This window comes from Morone saxatilis, unplaced genomic scaffold (genome assembly GCF_004916995.1).
Source record: "Morone saxatilis isolate NCDOM2014 unplaced genomic scaffold, NCSU_SB_2.0 Contig4, whole genome shotgun sequence".
NCBI lineage: Eukaryota > Metazoa > Chordata > Actinopteri > Moronidae > Morone > Morone saxatilis.
In genome coordinates this window covers 7,849,880-7,855,608 of record NW_023339984.1, presented here as the reverse complement: position 1 = coordinate 7,855,608, position 5,729 = coordinate 7,849,880, and the positions used below count along the sequence as shown (strand labels likewise).

The 5,729-nt window shown below is 40.0% G+C and overlaps 1 protein-coding gene across 1 annotated transcript in view; it reads right to left on the bottom strand.

Annotated features, from left to right (window-relative positions):
* Window positions 1–1,572, bottom strand: part of LOC118338150 (inactive ubiquitin carboxyl-terminal hydrolase 53) — a 30,954-nt gene extending 29,382 nt beyond the window's left edge. Inside the window, exon 1 of the mRNA XM_035675385.1 lies at window positions 1,107–1,572. The gene's annotated coding sequence lies outside the window, so the exon portion shown is untranslated. The remainder of the gene's footprint in view (window positions 1–1,106) is intronic.
* Between the last annotated feature and the right edge of the window lie 4,157 nt (window positions 1,573–5,729).

Here is a 5,729-nt window from a genome sequence, read left to right as displayed (position 1 = left end):
CACACACACACATATATATACACGTACATTTGGTCTAGTTAAAACTAAATGTAAAGTGGCAAACCCATGGGTCAGGATTTTAAAATCACATGCCAGGATCTTTATCAAAAGCAGATCAGCACATTAAGAACACAACAGCTCATAAAAGTACACCTCTTCCAAGTACTCTTGCTCGACATGCCTGGAAACAAAAAGGAGACAGATGGCTTGCTCTCGAAACTGGTTCTTCAGCATGCCTCCATGTTTAAATCACCATCCAGCTCCTGAAGGAACTGTTTCACAACCGTCAACATAAAGGATAAGTGTGCATGATGTGTACAGGGCTGGTGATCTCACTGCTTCATCATCACTGTGCCTTATGGGACTGAGGGTCTGCAGGGTCTTATCACGGGAATGAATGGATTAAAAGGGGGTGAACCCGGTTCACAGGGTGCACAGAATGGGGGTCTGTAAAAGAGCTCCTATAAACTCCTGGATGTTTTGTCCAAATATATACTTTTTTTTGTGTGTGCAAAAAAATTACGCAATATGAAACCTCTCAGTCCACTCCGAAACATAACAGAAGACTTGGCAGTTCGCTTGGACTGTGCTTGTTTATCCTGAGGTGACACAACACTATAAAAAGATAGAGGGAAGCTGATATACGTTATAAAATTATCTGAAAAGCATGTTTATGGTCCAGTAAACAGATATTTTAATAGACTAATGACACAGTGTGTTCAAATAAAACATTAATACGAGAGGAATAGTCACTTAAGCCTCATTTTTGTTACGCTAGCGACATGTTTAAATATTTAATGAAAAACCGACACATATATTGGCAGCTGTCAACAGCAACAATAACTATTAACTTAATAAACTGTCAATATAAAAGATAAAATAAGTCTTGTGGTGTTGTGAACATGTTTTAACTTAACAAGTGTGCTAACGTTAACTAAAGCTACACGACCGAGTAGAGACGGCTAACGCTAGGCCTACCTGGTTTCCGACTTACCTGAGTTCCAGGTAAAGCTACATTTCCGCCCCACGTACTGCTGCAAAAACAGAGAAACCTGGGGAAAGTTTGAACAACTACTTGTGTCAAACTCACACAAAGAGCCACTCACCTAAGGGAGAAAGATAAACCAAAAGGTGCGGTAATATCCTCCAGTGAGAACAAGTGAAGTATTTTAGTCGAGTTTCGGGTGAAGCCGTAAGAGTCGCTGGTTTAAAATCTACTTCAGGGCAGAGGCAGACGCTGGAAACTCAAACACTAAAAAACAAAGTGTTGTCTTCACGCCGCTGAAACTTCACTCTCTCTCTCTCTCTCTCCCAGTCTTTTGTCCGGCTTCTTTTTCTCTCTCTTTCGGAAATCCCACTTCGGACACAGCAGACAGTCTCCGTCCACTTGCGATATATTCCGTGTTAGTGGTAGGGGCGTGCGGTTCTGCAGCAGGTCGCGGATGCGCGGCGGTAGTGAGCACTAGCCGCTCGGCACCTGAAATACTGGATTAGAGATGTTTTCAGAGCCGAGATGTCAAACCCCGCCTCTTCAACTGTGTATTTACTGCAGTCTGCCATGCTACTGTACACCACTGCCACAGCTACAGCGCGCACACACACACACACACACACACACTCCCAACATTTGCACAGCGCCAACTCTGCTGGCAGGGCTCGTTAATGGTGCAGGGGGTTTGCAGTTTGCAGCCCACCACAATGCGTAGTGTTTGCCTACAAGTCTCCTACGGCAAAGCTGCATCGCGCACATACTTGAGCATGTGTTTCTAAGTAGCCCGTCTTTCAGGAAAAGAAAACTGGAAAAGGACTTAAAATGCATTTAAATTTTTTGGATTGCCTGGGATGCAAAGATGTCACAGAGCCAGCATCTACCAATAGATTATCTGCATGCAAACGTTTGCAAATGAAGCATTGCAGTTGTGTGGTGGGGCAATGATTAAACATGCATTTAATCATTGCACCTGCATGGTTATACCCCCCAACAACGTCCTGACAATTCTAACATGAAGAGAGTGGAGGAAAATGATGTAAGGCTCATGTTACCCAAACACCATCTGCCTGATCCTGTTATATAAAGAAAGAGATGTTCAATTAAAGCAAGAGACTACTGAGTGTAATAGCCCTATCATGTTTTCAAGGCTCAAGGCCCCCCAGCGAGCTGACCACATTTTTAATCTGGAAAAATTATATTAATTAAAATAAGTAGTTTGGATTGCCTCCACAGGAAGGCTTATGATATGGGATATATAATTACGAGGCCATAAACTATCATTTTCATATCCCATTCATTTATTTCCAACATCGTTACTGTAGGTAATAACATTTGAACTTATTCTTATTTAGATTCTGAATGAGAAATATAGCCACCATTACTGATTGCACACTTTTCTTTTGATTGTTATGGAGGGGGGGGGTCTGTATAATTTTGAATCATCACTCTTCCTTATTTACAAAGGTCAGTCTACTTTCTCAGATATTTCTTTCTTTGTAACTCTAAAACCTCCAAGCACCTTTGAGTGTCATTTTTTTTTTTACAAATTCCATACTGGCTTTAAAAAAAAAGACCAATTAATTTGCAGTGTCTACTTAATTCAGACTAAATATTGTTGGAAGAAATTCACTTCGGTGGAGCTTTGTGTCACCTTCTAGGAAACCCTTAAAAAACCAGTGTGGGTCATTCATTAGCTAGACTAATAATCAGTTGTAAAATCAGGCCTGCCAACTATGTTAACCAGGCCATTTGTCTGACAAGCTTTGTGTTAAAGGGAAGAATTCTCTGCTTTCCAAAGAAAAATCAGCATAGTCGCTCATTAAGTGATCGAGTGTGCGGTGAGGGGTCACAATGTATCAACGTGGTCCAGCCTTTCCCCAGGAAGTACTTGAAAGGGCCCATTGAGGAGACTCCCTCTTCACACATTTCCTCGAGGGACATATAATGCTTCCTCTTAAAATGTAAAAAGGTTTGAGAGTGTAGTAATAATCAGTTTGAGTGACGTGAGCTTTTAATGATCTTGGGTTAAAAGTATTGAACTTACCTTGTAACCCCATACTGTACACACTTTTACTATGGGAAATGAAATAGCCCAGCAAACCTGTTTGGAGGGCTGATGTTAGGATTTTATTTTTTTTGTAACTTTTCAGACAGAATGAACAAAAAAAGTATTTTGTTATCAGTGTGGTACTGTGAGCTCACATAGAGAAGATTCACTTTATGATGTTGGACATTCCCACTGTAGGCCTGCTTGCTTTGAAGTGCTGCCAGCCTGCCACTGAATATCTTATACTCCCTATAAATTATGGATCAGACAGCTCAAACACATCAGGTCTTTAACAAGTTCCACAAATGTAAACTTTTCTTTTCTGACCTTGGTGGACAGCTTGCGATCCAGCCGCTGAATCTGATAATTTGTGCCCTGTCAGCATTGCTGCCTTACTCTGAGCCAAAAGTCTAAAAATGACTGTATCATTGCACTGACACATCATTGCCTGTCTGGCATGCACTTTGGATGACTTCTTCAGCCATCTTCTCATTGGTTTTTTTAAAATATTGTATGAATTTTTTTGCCCCTTGATGTCTCTACTGGTCTTAAGTGTTCACTTCTTCACTTGGATTCTTAACTTGGCAAGTATTTCAATCAGATTATTTGTATAACTTGCTGAATGTGGCATCAAATTGTTCGTAAACTTAACTCAAACAGCTCAGCGAACCTGCACACGTTTCTATTGTGAAGGGCATTTTAATTTAAGATTAATTAACAAGACTTTGCCAGCTCTGAAAGCAGACACACAGTAAATGTCCTGCTGAGAGCTGGTGCCATTGCCCTGACTTCTCACCTTGAGAAAGCTCTGATGAAAAGCAAGCAATCTGCTGAACACAGTGGATAAACACAGTTCAAATGACAAACCTGTGTCCTCCCTTTGCCTGTGTTGCCCTTTTTTACAATTTCACCAGCAACTAGCACATATTAAGTTTATTTTTAATGTGTTTTATTTTGCATTTCTGTCTCACTGCAATAGGCTGCCAGTGCCTTTTTTGTCTGATAGATACATTTATTGATGATCATGATTGGGTCACTGGGCAGCTAAATTCCATTTCACCCCAAATGTGCTGTGCCATTTGAAGTGGGATATTTTTAGCTCTGATGTCTGGCTTTTCAATCCATACTTACTGTACTCTATAGCCCCAAGACACAGAGGGAAAGTGGGGCAACAATTCCAAAACTTTTTTAAAAGCCTTCGCTTTCAGATTGGTTTGTAAAATATGGTTAAATGTATTAGAAACTAATCTCATTAATCACAAAGAACAGTATCAACAGATCTGGTAGAACAGTGGGCATACAGAGTAAGTGAATATATATTTGAATGAATAAAGCTACAGCTTCTTATGCCTCTGGTCTAATCTGTAGTAATAGCAAATAAAAAATGTAAGTATCTAATTAAAATGTAAACTTAATCTGCTCCTGTCTGAGCCTAGATAATAATAAATGCCCCAGTTCCTGTGCATGTTGGTGTATGTGCATGCAAACCTGGATGTGTGTGGTATCATGGGAAATGCAAATAATTCAAATGGAACAGCTAGTACAAATGAAAAGTAGTATGAGGACACAAGTTGTCCTGACAGTGCTCATAAACACGAACAAATATGTGATAGTTGTTAGGAATCCATTTGTGTGTGAGTTCAAACTGTGGGATTGTCAGTCAAGGTTCCTCGACTTAAACAAAAAAAACGCCCTTTTGTCATTTTCTGCAAAACATGTACAAAGTGTAATGACTGAACAAAGCAAAGCTTGTAATGTTTTCTGTGAGCACGATTTGTTGTGTTGCTATTGAATTACTACTAATGAGAAACCACACAGTGGTGAATGCCCTGTTGTTACGTAAGAGATTAGACATGCTCCAACGCCACAATGGAGGCCACGGGAGGCAGCGCCTCTAAAGCAACCCGTGCTATATTTAACTGGGGATTAAAATCCGGTAATGATGAGTTTTTTGGAACGAAACCGCTCCTCAGGTTTCTCAAGAGCAATTAAGTCAACAGTGCTTGGTAAGGACATTTTGTTCAACCACTTTTCAGTACACTTCTTGGTTGTAACAGCTGGGTTTTTTTAAAGAAAATTTCAAAATAAGGGACTGCAGAAAACAAAGTTCAATGAATTACTGTTAAGATACAACAAACAATAGTTTGGTAAATCTTGTCTACATATTGGAATGGCATTTGTGAGTTATCTTGATGACTTAGCATTACCACGAACACAGCATGGGTGTATTGCATAATACACCGTGGCAGCAGGTCAGAGACTCCATCCGTCCAAGAGGAAAGTCTCCTCTGAGTGCATTTATTTGACTTTTTATTCCTTTGTAGTAATTTACCTTTTCTTTCTAACCTCCTGTGTAGAACTGTGCTCATTGTTTCACTGCAGAAAAAGTGGATGGCATTTTTTGCCAATTGACCATGTTACATTAATTCTGAAATGCAGCCAAAGGGGTGACTGTGATATATTTCACTGCTGTGTTTGCCGTATCCGTGGTAGCTGCAGCGCACAGAAAAAGCATGCTATCGCCTCAGTGCTGTCTGTTAGGGAAAGTAATATCCTTCATTGAATAAGATAAGGCACATTAATTATTCTTTCCCCAGCAACATCATCAAAAATGTGCTATTTCCTCCTTATGTCCACATTAAGGACATTTAAAGTTATTTCCTGCTCTTTCCCAGCTATATTACATGAGAA